The sequence below is a fragment of the Camelus ferus genome, chromosome 20 (assembly GCF_009834535.1).
Source record: "Camelus ferus isolate YT-003-E chromosome 20, BCGSAC_Cfer_1.0, whole genome shotgun sequence".
Lineage (NCBI taxonomy): Eukaryota > Metazoa > Chordata > Mammalia > Artiodactyla > Camelidae > Camelus > Camelus ferus.
This window is the reverse complement of record NC_045715.1, coordinates 235,100-247,192: the sequence shown is the minus strand read 5'-3', so window position 1 is coordinate 247,192 and position 12,093 is coordinate 235,100.

The following is a 12,093-nucleotide window of genomic DNA, read 5'->3' as shown; positions in this document are numbered from 1 at the left end:
AACTTTCATCCACCTTACAATGCATATTTATACATAGAATGATTTATTCTGATTTGGTAGATTTCTCCTAATGTCAGTTTCTAATATCATGCAGTTTTCCCAGAGAAATCCTCTTGGAGAGAGTTCTACCCAATAGATATGCAATTGACATAGAACCCGTCATCGTGAAATTCCGTGTTCCGAAAAACCTACATGCATCACGGATTCGACAAATATTCACTACAGAGTTGTTAGCATAAGGATTACCAAACTTTCATCCACCATAAAAGCCATATTGACACTTTGAAGCAGTTTTTCATATTTGGAAAGTCTTTCCTAATCCAGATTTGAAAATGAGGCAGATTCGCAGAAAAATCCTCATGGAGAGAGTACTTCCCAATAGAAATGTAATTTACGTAGTTTCCCTCACAGTGACATTCCAATTTCCGAACACGCTACATGCATCAAGGATTCAACAAACTTTCTCGAATGAGTTGTGAATATGTAGATTACAGAACTTTCATCCATCAGACATGGCATATTTACACCTAGAAACATTAACTGTGAATTTGCAGCAATTTCCTAATGCCAGTTTCAAAGATCAGGCCGTTTTGTCAGGAAAAAATTTTTGGAGCGTGTCCTACCCAATAGACGTGTAACTTACAAAGAGTCCATCGCCTGGAATTTCCATGATACGATCACGCTACATGCATAACGCTTTCTACAAATATTCACCACAGATTGGTTTGCATGGGATTTTACGAACTTCCATCACAATACATGGCATATTGACACTTTGAAGCATTTTCTCTGATTTTGCAGATTTTCAAACACCAGTTTCGAAAATGAGGCTGATTTCTCAGAAAAATCTCTTGAAGTGAGTTCTACCCAAGAGACATGTATTTTACATAGATTCGCTCACCGTGATATTCTGTGTTCCGAACACGCTTCATGTATCTCGGATTCGACAAATATTCACTACAGAGATGTTAGCACGCGTATACCCGAACTTTCATCCACAATACAAGGCATATTTGCACCGAGAATCTATTAATCTGAGTTCGCAGCTTATTACATGCTACATGCATAACGGATTAGAAAAATATTCACTACAGATTTGTTAGCATGAGGATTACCTATCTTCAATCACAATACCATGCATATTGACAGTTATAAGTATTTTCTCAGATTTTGCAGCATTTTCCAATTGCCAGTTTCAAAAATGATGCAGTTTTCGCAGAAAAATTCCCTTGCAGCGAGTTCTACCCAATAGATATGTAATATACATTGATTCACTCACCATGAATTTCCATGTTACAAACACGCTACAAACATCACGGATCAAAGATTCTTTAATATGTTGTGGAAATGTGGATTACCAAAATTTCATCCACCATAAAGGCATATTTACACTTAAAAGCATTTACTCTCATTTCGAACCTTAGTAAAAATTCAAATTCGAAATTCATACAATTTTCGCAGAAAAACGCTATTCAAGCTAGTTCTACCCAATAGAATTGTAATTTACATAGTTTCATTACCGTGAAATTCCATATTCCGAATATACTAAATAAATCACGGATTCGAAAAATATTCACTTCTTAGTTTATAACATGTGGGTTGACGGACTTTCATTCCCCATTCAAGGCATATTGACACTTAGAAGCATTTTCTCAGATTTTTCAGGTTTTTCCTCACGCCACTTTTGAAAATGAGGCAGATTTCACAGAAAAATACTCTTGGAGTGAGTTCTACCCAAAAGATATGTAATTTAAATAGTTTCACTCACCGTGACATTCCGTGTTCTGAACGTGTCACATGCATCACAGATTTGACAAACATTCTTTAATGAGTGTGAGCATGTGGATTACAGAACTTTCATCCACCATACAAGGCATATTTTCACCTAGAAACATTTAGTCAGATTTTCCTAACATCAGTTTCGAAAATCAAGCAGTTTCCGCAGAAAAATGCTCTTGGTGCATGTTCTATCCACTAGATATCTCATTTTCATAGATACCGTCACCGTAACATTCCGTGTTACCGAAAACGGTACATGCACCACGGATTCAACAAATATTCACTGCTGAGTGGTTAGCATGTGAATTACACATCTTTAATTAACCATTGAAGACATTGTCACCTTAAAGCATTTACTCAGTTGTCGCAGCATTTTCATAACACCAGTTTCAAAACTGAGTCAGATTTTTCTATAAAATGCTCCTGGAGTGGGTTCTAACATTTAATTTACATATTTACCCACACCATGAGAGTCCGTGTTCTGAACACGCTACTTACATCACGGATTTCACAAACATGTTTAATGAGTTGTGTACATGTGTATTACCGAACTTTCATCCACCATACAAGGCATATTTACACCTAGAAACATTAACTCTGACTTCGCAGCTTTTTCCGAATAGCAGTTTCGAAAATCAGGCAGTTTTCAAAGGATAAAATTGTTGGACCGTGTTCTACCCAATAGATACGTAAATTACATAGATTCCCCCTCTGTGAAATTACGTGTTTTGAACACACTACATGCAGAAATTTATCGACAAAAATACACTACGCAGTTGTTTGCATGTGGATTACAGGACTTTCATGACAATGCAGGGCATATTGATACTTAGAAAAATTTTCTCTGATTTCACAGATCTTTCCAAATGCCAATTTGGAAACTGAGGTAGATTTCACGGCAAAAGTGTCTTGGAGAGAGTTCTAACCATTAGACATGTAATTTACATGGATTAGCTCACCTTGACATTCTGTGTTCCGAACACGCTTCATGTATCTCGGATTCGACAAATATTCACTACAGAGCTGTTAGCATGTGGATTAGCACACTTTCATACAACATACAAGTCTTACTGACACTTTGAAGGATTTTCTCAGAGTTCACAGGTTAGTTTTAACGCCAGTTTTGAAAATGAGGCAGATTTGGCAGAAAAATGCTCTTGGAGCGAGTTCTACCCAAAAGATATGTAATTTACCTATTTTCACTCACCGTGACATTCCGTGTTCTGAACACGTTCCATGCATCATGGATTCAACACACATTCTTTAATGAGTTGTGAACATGTGTATACTGAACTTTCATCCACCTTACAATGCATATTTATACATAGAATGATTTATTCTGATTTGGTAGATTTCTCCTAATGTCAGTTTCTAATATCATGCAGTTTTCCCAGAGAAATCCTCTTGGAGAGAGTTCTACCCAATAGATATGCAATTGACATAGAACCCGTCATCGTGAAATTCCGTGTTCCGAAAAACCTACATGCATCACGGATTCGACAAATATTCACTACAGAGTTGTTAGCATAAGGATTACCAAACTTTCATCCACCATAAAAGCCATATTGACACTTTGAAGCAGTTTTTCATATTTGGAAAGTCTTTCCTAATCCAGATTTGAAAATGAGGCAGATTCGCAGAAAAATCCTCATGGAGAGAGTACTTCCCAATAGAAATGTAATTTACGTAGTTTCCCTCACAGTGACATTCCAATATCCGAACACGCTACATGCATCAAGGATTCAACACACTTTCTCGAATGAGTTGTGATCATGTAGATTACAGAACTTTCATCCACCACACATGGCATATTTACACCTAGAAATTCTAACACTGAATTTGCAGCAAATTCCTAATGCCAGTTTCAAAGATCAGGCCGTTTTTTCAGGAAAAAATTTTTGGAGCGTGTCCTACCCAATAGACGTGTAATTTACAAAGAGTCCATCGCCGGGAATTTCCGTAATACGATCACGCTACATGCATAACGCTTTCTACAAATATTCACCACAGATTGGTTTGCATGGGATTTTACGAACTTCCATCACAATACATGGCATATTGACACTTTGAAGCATTTTCTCTGATTTTGCAGATTTTCAAACACCAGTTTCGAAAATGAGGCTGATTTCTCAGAAAAATCTCTTGAAGTGAGTTCTACCCAAGAGACATGTATTTTACATAGATTCGCTCACCGTGATATTCTGTGTTCCGAACACGCTTCATGTATCTCGGATTCGACAAATATTCACTACAGAGATGTTAGCACGCGTATACCCGAACTTTCATCCACAATACAAGGCATATTTACACCGAGAATCTATTAATCTGAGTTCGCAGCTTATTACTAACGCCAGTTTCGAAAATCAGACTGTTAACTCAGGAAAAGCCTCTTGGAGCGATTTCTAACCTAGGGAAATGTAAATTACATAAATTTCCTCGCCGTGCAATTCGGTGTTCCAAACATGCTACATGCATTACGGATTCGAAATATATTCACTACAGATTTGTTAGCATGAGGAATACCGATCTTTAATCACAATACCATGAATATTGACAGATAGAAGTATTTTCTCAGATTTTGCAGCGTTTTCCAATTGCCAGTTTCAAAAATGATGCAGTTTTCGCAGAAAAATTCCCTTGCAGCGAGTTCTACCCAATAGAAATGTAATATACATTGATTCACTCTCCATGAATTTCTGTGTTCCAAAAATGCTACATGCATCACGGATCAGACAAAGATTCTTTAATATGTTGTGAAAATGTGGATTAACAAAATTTCATCCACCATAAAGGCATATTTACACCTAAATATATTTACTCTCATTTCAAACCTTTATCCAAAATTCAAATTCGAAAATCATACAATTTTCGCAGAAAAATTCTATTCAAGCTAGATCTACCCAATAGAATTGTAATTTACATAGTTTCATAACTGTGAAATTCCATGTTCCGAATACACTAAATAAATCACGGATTCGAAAATTATTCACTTCTTAGTTGATAACATGTGGGTTACCGGGCTTTCATTCCCCATTCAAGGCATATTGACACTTAGAAGCATTTCCTCAGATTTCTCAGGTTTTTCCTCACGCCACTTTTGAAAATGAGGCAGATTTCACAGAAAAATGCTCTTGGAGTGAGTTCTACCCAAAAGATATGTAATTTATATAGTTTCACTCACCGTGACATTCCGTGTTCTGAACATGTCACATGCATCACAGATTCGACAAACATTCTTTAATGAGTGTGAGCATGTGGATTACAGAACTTTCATCCACCATACAAGGCATATTTTCACCTAGAAACATTTAGTCAGATTTTCCTAACATCAGTTTCGAAAATCAAGCAGTTTCCGCAGAAAAATGCTCTTGGTGCATGTTCTATCCACTAGATATCTCATTTTCATAGATACCGTCACCGTAACATTCCGTGTTACCGAAAACGGTACATGCACCACGGATTCAACAAATATTCACTGCTGAGTGGTTAGCATGTGAATTACACATCTTTAATTAACCATTGAAGACATTGTCACCTTAAAGCATTTACTCAGTTGTCGCAGCATTTTCATAACACCAGTTTCGAAACTGAGTCAGATTTTTCTATAAAATGCTCCTGGAGTGGGTTCTAACCAATAGATATGTAATTTACATAGTTTCCCACACCATGAGAGTCCGTGTTCCGAACACGCTACTTACATCACGGATTTCACAAACATGTTTAATGAGTTGTGTACATGTGTATTACCGAACTTTCATCCACCATACAAGGCATATTTACACCTAGAAACATTAACTCTGACTTCGCAGCATTTTTCCGAATAGCAGTTTCGAAAATCAGGCAGTTTTCAAAGGATAAAATTGTTGGACCGTGTTCTACCCAATAGATACGTAAATTACATAGATTCCCCCTCTGTGAAATTACGTGTTTTGAACACACTACATGCAGAAAGTTATCGACAAAAATACACTACGCAGTTGTTTGCATGTGGATTACAGGACTTTCATGACAATGCAAGGCATATTGATACTTAGAAGCATTTTCTCTGATTTCACAGATCTTTCCAAATGCCAGTTTGGAAACTGAGGTAGATTTCACGGCAAAAGTGTCTTGGAGCGAGTTCTAACCATAGACATGTAATTTACATGGATTAGCTCACCTTGACATTCTGTGTTCCGAACACGCTTCATGTATCTCGGATTCGACAAATATTCACTACAGAGCTGTTAGCATGTGGATTAGCACACTTTCATACAACATACAAGTCTTACTGACACTTTGAAGGATTTTCTCAGAGTTCACAGGTTAGTTTTAACGCCAGTTTTGAAAATGAGGCAGATTTGGCAGAAAAATGCTCTTGGAGCGAGTTCTACCCAAAAGATATGTAATTTACCTATTTTCACTCACCGTGACATTCCGTGTTCTGAACACGTTCCATGCATCATGGATTCAACACACATTCTTTAATGAGTTGTGAACATGTGTATACTGAACTTTCATCCACCTTACAATGCATATTTATACATAGAATGATTTATTCTGATTTGGTAGATTTCTCCTAATGTCAGTTTCTAATATCATGCAGTTTTCCCAGAGAAATCCTCTTGGAGAGAGTTCTACCCAATAGATATGCAATTGACATAGAACCCGTCATCGTGAAATTCCGTGTTCCGAAAAACCTACATGCATCACGGATTCGACAAATATTCACTACAGAGTTGTTAGCATAAGGATTACCAAACTTTCATCCACCATAAAAGCCATATTGACACTTTGAAGCAGTTTTTCATATTTGGAAAGTCTTTCCTAATCCAGATTTGAAAATGAGGCAGATTCGCAGAAAAATCCTCATGGAGAGAGTACTTCCCAATAGAAATGTAATTTACGTAGTTTCCCTCACAGTGACATTCCAATTTCCGAACACGCTACATGCATCAAGGATTCAACAAACTTTCTCGAATGAGTTGTGAATATGTAGATTACAGAACTTTCATCCACCACACATGGCATATTTACACCTAGAAACATTAACTGTGAATTTGCAGCAATTTCCTAATGCCAGTTTCAAAGATCAGGCCGTTTTTTCAGGAAAAAATTTTTGGAGCGTGTCCTACCCAATAGACGTGTAATTTACAAAGAGTCCATCGCCGGGAATTTCCGTGATACGATCACGCTACATGCATAACGCTTTCTACAAATATTCACCACAGATTGGTTTGCATGGGATTTTACGAACTTCCATCACAATACATGGCATATTGACACTTTGAAGCATTTTCTCTGATTTTGCAGATTTTCAAACACCAGTTTCGAAAATGAGGCTGATTTCTCAGAAAAATCTCTTGAAGTGAGTTCTACCCAAGAGACATGTATTTTACATAGATTCGCTCACCGTGATATTCTGTGTTCCGAACACGCTTCATGTATCTCGGATTCGACAAATATTCACTACAGAGATGTTAGCACGCGTATACCCGAACTTTCATCCACAATACAAGGCATATTTACACCGAGAATCTATTAATCTGAGTTCGCAGCTTATTACTAACGCCAGTTTCGAAAATCAGACTGTTAACTCAGGAAAAGCCTCTTGGAGCGATTTCTAACCTAGGGAAATGTAAATTACATAAATTTCCTCGCCGTGCAATTCGGTGTTCCAAACATGCTACATGCATTACGGATTCAAAGTATATTCACTACAGATTTGTTAGCATGAGGAATACCGATCTTTAATCACAATACCATGAATATTGACAGATAGAAGTATTTTCTCAGATTTTGCAGCGTTTTCCAATTGCCAGTTTCAAAAATGATGCAGTTTTCGCAGAAAAATTCCCTTGCAGCGAGTTCTACCCAATAGATATGTAATATACATTGATTCACTCACCATGAATTTCCATGTTACAAACACGCTACAAGCATCACGGATCAAAGATTCTTTAATATGTTGTGGAAATGTGGATTAACCAAAATTTCATCCACCATAAAGGCATATTTACACTTAAAAGCATTTACTCTCATTTCGAACCTTTATCCAAAATTCAAATTCGAAATTCATACAATTTTCGCAGAAAAACGCTATTCAAGCTAGTTCTACCCAATAGAATTGTAATTTACATAGTTTCATTACCGTGAAATTCCATATTCCGAATACTACTAAATAAATCACGGATTCGAAAAATAATCACTTCTTAGTTGATAACATGTGGATTACCAGACTTTCATTCCCCATTCAAGGCATATTGACACTTAGAAGCATTTTCCCAGATTTCTCAGGTTTTCCTCACGCCACTTTTGAAAATGAGGCAGATTTCACAGAAAAATGCTCTTGGAGTGAGTTCTACCCAAAAGATATGTAATTTAAATAGTTTCACTCACCGTGACATTCCGTGTTCTGAACGTGTCACATGCATCACAGATTTGACAAACATTCTTTAATGAGTGTGAGCATGTGGATTACAGAACTTTCATCCACCATACAAGGCATATTTTCACCTAGAAACATTTAGTCAGATTTTCCTAACATCAGTTTCGAAAATCAAGCAGTTTCCGCAGAAAAATGCTCTTGGTGCATGTTCTATCCACTAGATATCTCATTTTCATAGATACCGTCACCGTAACATTCCGTGTTACCAAAACGGTACATGCACCACGGATTCAACAAATATTCACTGCTGAGTGGTTAGCATGTGAATTACACATCTTTAATTAACCATTGAAGACATTGTCACCTTAAAGCATTTACTCAGTTGTCGCAGCATTTTCATAACACCAGTTTCAAAACTGAGTCAGATTTTTCTATAAAATGCTCCTGGAGTGGGTTCTAACCAATAGATATGTAATTTACATAGATTCCTACACCATGAGAGTCCGTGTTCCGAACACGCTACTTACATCACGGATTTCACAAACATGTTTAATGAGTTGTGTACATGTGTATTACCGAACTTTCATCCACCATACAAGGCATATTTACACCTAGAAACATTAACTCTGACTTCGCAGCATTTTTCCGAATAGCAGTTTCGAAAATCAGGCAGTTTTCAAAGGATAAAATTGTTGGACCGTGTTCTACCCAATAGATACGTAAATTACATAGATTCCCCCTCTGTGAAATTACGTGTTTTGAACACACTACATGCAGAAAGTTTATCGACAAAAATACACTACGCAGTTGTTTGCATGTGGATTACAGGACTTTCATGACAATGCAAGGCATATTGATACTTAGAAGCATTTTCTCTGATTTCACAGATCTTTCCAAATGCCAGTTTGGAAACTGAGGTAGATTTCACGGCAAAAGTGTCTTGGAGCGAGTTCTAACCAATAGACATGTAATTTACATGGATTAGCTCACCTTGACATTCTGTGTTCCGAACACGCTTCATGTATCTCGGATTCGACAAATATTCACTACAGAGCTGTTAGCATGTGGATTAGCACACTTTCATACAACATACAAGTCTTACTGACACTTTGAAGGATTTTCTCAGAGTTCACAGGTTAGTTTTAACGCCAGTTTTGAAAATGAGGCAGATTTGGCAGAAAAATGCTCTTGGAGCGAGTTCTACCCAAAAGATATGTAATTTACCTATTTTCACTCACCGTGACATTCCGTGTTCTGAACACGTTCCATGCATCATGGATTCAACACACATTCTTTAATGAGTTGTGAACATGTGTATACTGAACTTTCATCCACCTTACAATGCATATTTATACATAGAATGATTTATTCTGATTTGGTAGATTTCTCCTAATGTCAGTTTCTAATATCATGCAGTTTTCCCAGAGAAATCCTCTTGGAGAGAGTTCTACCCAATAGATATGCAATTGACATAGAACCCGTCATCGTGAAATTCCGTGTTCCGAAAAACCTACATGCATCACGGATTCGACAAATATTCACTACAGAGTTGTTAGCATAAGGATTACCAAACTTTCATCCACCATAAAAGCCATATTGACACTTTGAAGCAGTTTTTCATATTTGGAAAGTCTTTCCTAATCCAGATTTGAAAATGAGGCAGATTCGCAGAAAAATCCTCATGGAGAGAGTACTTCCCAATAGAAATGTAATTTACGTAGTTTCCCTCACAGTGACATTCCAATTTCCGAACACGCTACATGCATCAAGGATTCAACAAACTTTCTCGAATGAGTTGTGAATATGTAGATTACAGAACTTTCATCCATCAGACATGGCATATTTACACCTAGAAACATTAACTGTGAATTTGCAGCAATTTCCTAATGCCAGTTTCAAAGATCAGGCCGTTTTTTCAGGAAAAAATTTTTGGAGCGTGTCCTACCCAATAGACGTGTAATTTACAAAGAGTCCATCGCCGGGAATTTCCGTGATACGATCACGCTACATGCATAACGCTTTCTACAAATATTCACCACAGATTGGTTTGCATGGGATTTTACGAACTTCCATCACAATACATGGCATATTGACACTTTGAAGCATTTTCTCTGATTTTGCAGATTTTCAAACACCAGTTTCGAAAATGAGGCTGATTTCTCAGAAAAATCTCTTGAAGTGAGTTCTACCCAAGAGACATGTATTTTACATAGATTCGCTCACCGTGATATTCTGTGTTCCGAACACGCTTCATGTATCTCGGATTCGACAAATATTCACTACAGAGATGTTAGCACGCGTATACCCGAACTTTCATCCACAATACAAGGCATATTTACACCGAGAATCTATTAATCTGAGTTCGCAGCTTATTACTAACGCCAGTTTCGAAAATCAGACTGTTAACTCAGGAAAAGCCTCTTGGAGCGATTTCTAACCTAGGGAAATGTAAATTACATAAATTTCCTCGCCGTGCAATTCGGTGTTCCAAACATGCTACATGCATTACGGATTCGAAATATATTCACTACAGATTTGTTAGCATGAGGAATACCGATCTTTAATCACAATACCATGAATATTGACAGATAGAAGTATTTTCTCAGATTTTGCAGCGTTTTCCAATTGCCAGTTTCAAAAATGATGCAGTTTTCGCAGAAAAATTCCCTTGCAGCGAGTTCTACCCAATAGAAATGTAATATACATTGATTCACTCTCCATGAATTTCTGTGTTCCAAAAATGCTACATGCATCACGGATCAGACAAAGATTCTTTAATATGTTGTGAAAATGTGGATTAACAAAATTTCATCCACCATAAAGGCATATTTACACCTAAATATATTTACTCTCATTTCAAAACTTTATCCAAAATTCAAATTCGAAAATCATACAATTTTCGCAGAAAAATTCTATTCAAGCTTGTTCTACCCAATAGAATTGTAATTTACATAGTTTCATACCCGTGAAATTCCATGTTTCGAATACGCTAAGTAAATCACGGATTCGAAAATTATTCACTTCTTAGTTTATAACATGTGGGTTGACGGACTTTCATTCCCCATTCAAGGCATATTGACACTTAGAAGCATTTTCTCAGATTTTTCAGGTTTTTCCTCACGCCACTTTTGAAAATGAGGCAGATTTCACAGAAAAATACTCTTGGAGTGAGTTCTACCCAAAAGATATGTAATTTAAATAGTTTCACTCACCGTGACATTCCGTGTTCTGAACGTGTCACATGCATCACAGATTTGACAAACATTCTTTAATGAGTGTGAGCATGTGGATTACAGAACTTTCATCCACCATACAAGGCATATTTTCACCTAGAAACATTTAGTCAGATTTTCCTAACATCAGTTTCGAAAATCAAGCAGTTTCCGCAGAAAAATGCTCTTGGTGCATGTTCTATCCAATAGATATCTCATTTTCATAGATACCGTCACCGTAACATTCCGTGTTACCGAAAACGGTACATGCACCACGGATTCAACAAATATTCACTGCTGAGTGGTTAGCATGTGAATTACACATCTTTAATTAACCATTGAAGACATTGTCACCTTAAAGCATTTACTCAGTTGTCGCAGCATTTTCATAACACCAGTTTCGAAACTGAGTCAGATTTTTCTATAAAATGCTCCTGGAGTGGGTTCTAACCAATAGATATGTAATTTACATAGTTTACCCACACCATGAGAGTCCGTGTTCCGAACACGCTACTTACATCACGGATTTCACAAACATGTTTAATGAGTTGTGTACATGTGTATTACCGAACTTTCATCCACCATACAAGGCATATTTACACCTAGAAACATTAACTCTGACTTCGCAGCATTTTCCGAATAGCAGTTTCGAAAATCAGGCAGTTTTCAAAGGATAAAATTGTTGGACCGTGTTCTACCCAATAGATACGTAAATTACATAGATTCCCCCGCTGT